General features: G+C 36.9%; 1 protein-coding gene across 14 annotated transcripts in view; it reads right to left on the bottom strand.

Moving 5' to 3' along the window:
* The window catches only part of LOC137626304 (uncharacterized), a 455,153-nt gene that overhangs the window by 4,366 nt on the left and 443,287 nt on the right, over positions 1 to 7,500 (bottom strand). The window lies entirely within an intron of this gene.

The raw sequence follows: 7,500 nt of genomic DNA, 5'->3' as shown, positions 1-7,500 counted from the left end.
ATATAACAATGAAAGAATTCAATTTTGATAATAAAATGTATTCCAGTAATCTTCTGTCATACAGCAGATCATACATCATGCTCTCAGTGCATATCATTGATTGCTTTATCTAAAATATTTAAATCTATAACTGTAAGGAAAACTAAATTTGGGAGGCATGGGGGTATTGGGTAGTTTGCCCTGATGACTTCATACATAGCACCCCATTGTATGATAAGAGGAGACAACCAATCACAGCAGGCGCTTCAATATCCTGGCTGCTGATTGAGTGAACAACCACAGGATCACTCTCCATTCTACTGCAAACATTCAATATTAAATGTTGTTCAAACAATTTGCTTTTATGCATAAGTATGTGACATCCCTCCATACAGGTATCTTTAAATATGTTGTGTGATGTCTTTCTGCGTTTTGGTGTAGAATTTTTTATTTTTCAGCCCAAGATGTTACCAAACATTCTGTACTTCTAAGACTTCTGACAGTGAACCCAAGTACCAGAAGAAGATGATCACTATAGAAGAAAAGATGAAACTCCTCGAAATGCTTAAGGAAGGGAGAAGGTATGCGGATATAGGCCGCCATTACTGCATCAGTGTATCTACAATTGGCTATATCAAGGACAAAAAAAACGTAAGGACAACAGCAAATGTGACTTTTTAACAAGGTAGTGAAAACGGTGGTAAATTCTCACCGTAAGGCCATTGTAAGGATGGAGTTTGCATTGGTGCTTTGGATCTATGACTGTAAGAAGAAGAACACTGTTCTGGATAACAACACCAAACCCAAGGCCAGACACCTGTAGGGCTAGTTTACGGATGGTGGTACAATGATTCAGAACTAGGATTCTACAGCATCTCCCACCAAACCAAGGGATTTTAATGCCAGCAAGGGCTGGTTTGATAAATTGCAAAGGCAGTTCAATCTCCCTACACGGAGAAGTTGCCTTTGCTGACAAATCGACTGTTTCAGAGTACAGACAGTCATCTAATTACGACCTATACGACCTACGACTGTTAAATTTTACTATCACTTTTTCACTGTGATGATGTTAAAAGTCTATCGGAAATAGTACACTAATATGGAAACTATTTTCTTAGAATTAATTTATTTTTTCATACAAAAATCAATTAATTTATCTTGGTAAGTTAGTATTTTCCTTTATTGATAATATACAGTATCCATTCTAAATAAAAAATATATTAAGAAAAGTTTCATATCTGTTGAGATTTTACTGTATCATATGTCTGGCGACACCTTTTTTGCTATGGAAAAAGAGTGGGCAAATTGAGTGATTTCCTTTCATTAGGTTATCAATTACTGTTGGTATTCCCATTATCGAAATATTGAATAACGATACAAAGTATTTCGTGGGTCTGTATCTGTTGTTAATGAGTACTATGTAGCGTAAATTTGACACTATAACTGGTATGATATTTATCTAATAAAAGTACACTAATAAGAAAAATATTTTCTTAGAAGTAATACAGTATATATTTCTTTTAAATTTTAAAAATGAAATACTTTTCCTGGGCAGGTTAGCATTTTTTTCTTACAAGAAAAACAAGATGGTTTTACTTATTTTGCAAGGCATTTCATACCTGATGACGCCATATTTCTAGCAGAAGGTGAGTGCCAAATTGAGTGCTTTTCTTTCACTACTTTATCAATTAATATTAGTACTCTCATTATCAAAACATCGATTAACAATACCAAGTATTTTCAATAATGTCTAACGAGAGAGAGAGAGAGAGAGAGAGAGAGAGAGAGAGAGAGAGAGAGAGAGAGAGAGAGAGAGAGAGAGAGAGAGAATTTAAAACAAAAGTATATAAATCTTTCATTACAGCACAATTAACTATCAAAATAATTGTAATTTTCGAGAATGCAACTATCTTGTTTCCTAAAAATAGTTGCCAGCTGATGAGATTGGATGTTTTAAGCAACAATTGAGAGAGAGAGAGAGAGAGAGAGAGAGAGAGAGAGAGAGAGAGAGAGAGAGAGAGAGAGAGAGAGAGAGAGAGAGAATTTAAAACAAAAGTATATAAATCTTTCATTACAGCACAATTAACTATCAAAATAATTGTAATTTTCAAGAATGCAACCATCTTGTTTCCTAAAAATAGTTGCCAGCTGATGAGATTAGATGTTTTAAGCTACGAGAGAGAGAGAGAGAGAGAGAGAGAGAGAGAGAGAGAGAGAGAGAGAGAGAGAGAGAGAGAGAGAGAGAGAGAGAGAGAGAGACCAGGTGGAGTATTTAAATGCTGTGTTTTAAGCTTTTTTCAAAATAAAAAATATTAATGAGATATTTACATTTTTAGTTTATAAAACAAGCTATATTTCAGTTTAAAAAAGTATAAAAATAAAACAAATGTGACTTAAAAATGTTAACATTTTTACATTGAGTATTCGTCATTGATACCATCTTCGCAATATCTTGGCAAAAAAATGTAAACAATCCAGCTTAAATGAAAGCAAATGATATTACTATAAAGATTAAATTGATTCTTATTTTCATTTTACTTAAACACACCTACAGTACAGTATAGGGTTATACTGAGCATATTTTTTGGACTCTAGCCATGTTGTCCTGACGGAAGTTTCTCAAAAGCAGCTTTCAACTTGGGATATTTCTGCGAGTGATATATCAGAGAATTGAAGCTAATAAGTATCACAGGGTTCTATCCCCTGGAGAGAATGTCCCTAGTGAAATCACGTATACAACAGGGATGTGTTTAAAACAAGCCACGGCTATCCTTCCCCAGAGTTAACCTTGTCCGAAGGATAAGGGATAGGATTGGATACGTGGGCGAGAGAGCCGTTACAACTTCCGATCCCAGTGTGCTACTATATACACGTTTCCTGGTTTACCATTCCTTTTAGCAGCGCCATCTTGTCAGTTGTTTGGAGTTTTTCTGCGTGTTTTCAGTTGTTTTTTTTTTTTGAGTTTTTGCAATCATGGATGCTTCTGCTTCTTCTTCATCGACTAAGTTGAGTATTACTTCCTTTTGTGTTGGAGAATTTGCATCTCCACCCTGTTATTTTTACAATGTGCATGCTTTTTGTTGCCAGCGGCTGTCGCAGGCAACGGCGACTCATGTATCCAAATCGCTCAGAAATGCTTGGCCATTTTGTCCTAGTACTGTATGAATGTGTTTTAAAATATTCTTTTACAATTGTGGCAGGATTATGGGTTACCCCATCTTTTACTATTGTCTGCATGTGCGTATTTTATCAGTCTTGACTTAGGCTAACTCTACCCTGGGCGTTGGCCATGGCTGGTAAATACTGTATGTACGTGTGCACCATTACCTTCTTTCACTTAACCTTACGGGTTCCTCCCATGCTATTGATGTGTGTCATAGTGGGGAGCTGCAGTCCTGAAGGTCCTTCTGGGAGTATTGGATAGTGTTTTACAGTTGTCCTAAGGTGACTATCTTTCACTCATCCACTTACCCTGCGTGTTTGGCCAGGTGGCAAGGGTTATGGGAACTTGTTCTCTGTGTCTATTTCTTGTCCATCCCTTAGAACAAACTAACTTTGTTCCAATGTTGACAGGTAGACCTCCCTTTAGTGTCTCTCTTACCCATTCCTAGGCTTCCCTTCTTAGTTTTTGGTAGGCTAGCAGCTGGTTGTGAGGACTCATTCTCTGTGCCCTCTTTATGCAGACACCTTAAAACAGCATACAGGTAGTGCTCGACTTACGACCTAAGCGACTTACGACGATTCGACTTTACGACGATTTTTTTCAGGGTGATGACGTCACAAGTCTATCGGAAATAGGACGAATATTTCCTTGAAAATAATCTATTTTCTTGTATGAAAATAAACTGATTTATCTTGGTAAATTATTATTTTCTTTTATTGTTAATATACAGTATCTATTTTCAGTAAAAAACACAAGAAAAGTTTTAGTATCTGTTGAGTTCATATTATTTGTCTGGTGACGTCATATCACGGTGGAAAGTGACCAGGAAATATATTGATTTCCTTCCACTAGGCTAACAATTAGTGTTAGTACAGTGGAACCTCTACACACGAACGTATCTACATCCGAATTTTCCAACATCCGAAGTAAAATTCGAGCAAATTTTTGACTACACCCGAATTTTATTTCGACACACGAAGTAGCAATTTTCGTCGTACCGGTTGTATCCGAATTTTTCGACACGCGAAGTACAATTCGAACACGTTCCTACTCTACACCCGAATTTTTTTTTCGACACCCGAAGTAAACAATACTCGTATGCGTAGTCGGTGCTCATAGCGCCTGATGTGTTTTTTATTTCCGCCAATAGAAGGCAGCACTTCAACCTCGGAGGGACCCTCAATTAGCGTGGCTTGGGTCAGTCCTCTGTTCTCGTTGGCTTTATGTGGTTGTGCCCTGTGCGTTCTGCTATTAATTGTGTTTTAATCGTGATTTTTTACATTCATCCTTTTACGGTATTTTACGAAAATCATGGGTCCTAAAAGGCTTAGTTTCGCAAGTGGTAGTGGTGAGAAAAGGAATAAGGGAATGCTTTCTTTAGAAGTAAAGCAAGGAATTATTGAAAAGCATGAGCGTGGCGTCCGTATGAGTGAACTTGCAATAAGTTCCGCGCAAATGAAAGAGGTGTTAGGAAAATATCAAGACGTGGTCGACTTCATCGACAAATACCATCCAAAGAAATTGCAGGTTTGTCGTGTAGCTGCGCAGTTTGATGATGTTTCCCTAACTTATTTTCGAAACATTCTTAAAAGCTGTACCAAGCAACTTTCTATCGATAGCTTCTTTAAAAAACTACGAAGCGAACTCGTGATGAAGAGGAAGGAAGTGGTTCAAAGAAAACAGCAAAGAGTGAAGAGAAAAAAATTCAATCAATTTTAAGTGTAGAGAGTGAAAGTGATTAAAATTAATCATCAAAAAGAAAAAAAGAAAATGTAAAAAAAAAATATAAATTATAAAAAAAAAAAAGCTAAGTTATGTTAAAGTTCACTTAGTGTAAGTTAGAATAAGTTACGGTAGTGTACGTTTATCGTAGTTAACCTCTCTACCTCCTCGCCGCCCGTCCGTCTCCTCTCTGCGTAGCAAGACTAACAACACCTGCGCTGGAGTTTCTAAGGTAAAGTGACGCTAAAAACCCGTTTCTTATTTATAATTTTTTGCTAATTCTTCTTATTTACATGTCTATTCTTCTAATTTACATGTCTATTATCTAATTTAGTGTTCATTATTCTCATGGGAAAATTATGTGTAGTAGTTTATTAAGAAGTTATCATAGGTTTTTGGGCTCAACCACGGATTAATCCTATTTCAATGTATTCTTATGGGAAAATTCGTTTCGACAACCGAACATTTTCTACATCCGAAGTTGGTTCTGGAACGGATTAAATTCGTATGTAGAGGTTCCACTGTATTCCCATTATCGAAATATTAAGTAACGATACAAAGTATTTTGTGGGTCTGTATCGGTTGTGATGAGTACTACATTGCGTAAATTTGACTGTACGCTAGTTTTATTTAATCTCTGATAATAGATCGATATTTATCTAAAGAAAGTATAAAATAATAAATTTCCTTTTACATTACAAAAATGAAATACTTCTGCTTTGTAAGTTAGTATTTTCTTTTCATTTCTTGTGAGAAAAAAAGAAAATGAATTTACATATTTTGCGTCATTCTTCGTAGAGTTTACTGTACGTCACGTGTCTCGTGACGTCATGTATCTGGCGGAAGCGCAATGACAAACCGAATGATTTCCTTTCATTGTTACCGAATAATCTTATTACAGCATTCCCATCATCGAAACACTGAGTAACGATATCAAGTGTTTTAGTGGTCTGTATCATTAGTTATAAGATTAGTACAACATACCGTAAATTTAAGAAAAAAAGTCTGATGATGACATATTTCTGGCGGAAGGCGAGAGGCAAATCAAGTGATTTCCTTCCGATGCGTTACTATTCCCATAATCGAAACATCGGATCATGATATATAGAATTTTTTAATAATTTTCAAAAAATATGAAGATACAACTGAATTAAAAATCAAAAAAAAAAGAGAGAGAGAGAGAGAGAGAGAGAGAGAGAGAGAGAGAGAGAGAGAGAGAGAAAGAGAGAGAGAGAGAGAGAGAGAGAGAGAGGGGTGCTTATTTCTTTTATAACTAATAATAAGGTCTATAAACGAACTGTATGGAAAATGTGATACCCTATAACATATTGGTGCTGATGTAATATGCATTATGAAGAAATTTCAAATGTCAAGAAAATTATATAAATCAGTGTTATTCGCACTATATATATGTGCACATAATAGTAATACAGCAGCGTGACCTTCAGATCAGCTGATGCCAACCGAAAGTAAATCAAAAGTATTGGTTGATTATTGATATGCTCAAGAAATTGAAAAATAAAATATAAATATGCTTTAATAAACCACAATTAAACACAGTAATGTCTAATGAAATATAAAGGCTTAATATTGAACTAGAATACTGTATGAAGCTTTAAAAATGAACTACCCGTATGCGATTGCGAGAGCGAGCTCACACACGCACAGAGAACGGATTTTGAACGAAGCGAAAAATCTATTTTTGGGCGAGATGGCCATGACGTATATATGACTACAGTAGATATTCCCAGAGAATTAAACTAAAGGTTTCACAGAATTCTAACTTCTGGCGCGAGTACCCGTAAGGTTTCCCTTTTGGATATCGTATATCAACAGGGGACATATGCTTGACACGCCACATGGCTATCTGCACCCCACATAGCGTTTACGTTTCGAGGGGGAAGGTGTGGCAAGTTATAGGAGGGGCCGTTGCAAAGTTCTCCTCCTGTGTTACTGTTACGGTACCGAGCGACGTAAACAAACGGCAGCCATAGTTGTCTGCCATCTTGACAAACGTCACATCCGCCCGCGTCGTTCCTTCTAGCGTTTCTGTCAGCCTCCACGATGCAATTAAGAAAGGGAGGGGCCTGACAGGCCAGAATAAAGAAAATAGGGCGGGTCCATCAGGACGTCATGGCCATCTCACCCAAAAATAGATTTTTCGCTTCGCTCAAAATCCGTTTTTTGGGCTCAAGCTATGACGTCCTGATGGAAGTGTACCAGAGAATTAGTGTATCGTGGATTTTCCCTGTTTCGGTAGTGCCTTCTACTTCAAACAATGTTCCTTTGGTCTGATGACCTTAGAGACCATGACATCGCCGTTGCATGTCACTACCAGTGGCATAAACTATGACCTGGCTTCCTGCCCCCCTGGCAGGGAAGTCCTGTGTGGACGATAGGAACATTTCGAAGTACCCTGAAGATGATAAACTCACCTGTAGACGAGTACCTTGCCAGTCTCGATGGACAGATCAGGAAAGTTAAGTACTTGTGTGGGAACAAATATTTCACTTTCATTCGTGAGAAAATCTCAGACAGGAGCAATATTATAACATGAAACATAATAAAGGTTAAATAGGGGCATTAAAACTCTGTAACAGTAGTTTATTTCCTATGGTAGGGAAATAAGATGCATA

The sequence above is a fragment of the Palaemon carinicauda genome, chromosome 2, assembly GCF_036898095.1.
Source record: "Palaemon carinicauda isolate YSFRI2023 chromosome 2, ASM3689809v2, whole genome shotgun sequence".
NCBI lineage: Eukaryota > Metazoa > Arthropoda > Malacostraca > Decapoda > Palaemonidae > Palaemon > Palaemon carinicauda.
The sequence above is the reverse complement of the archived record's forward strand: the minus strand, read 5'-3'. Positions and strand labels throughout refer to the sequence as shown.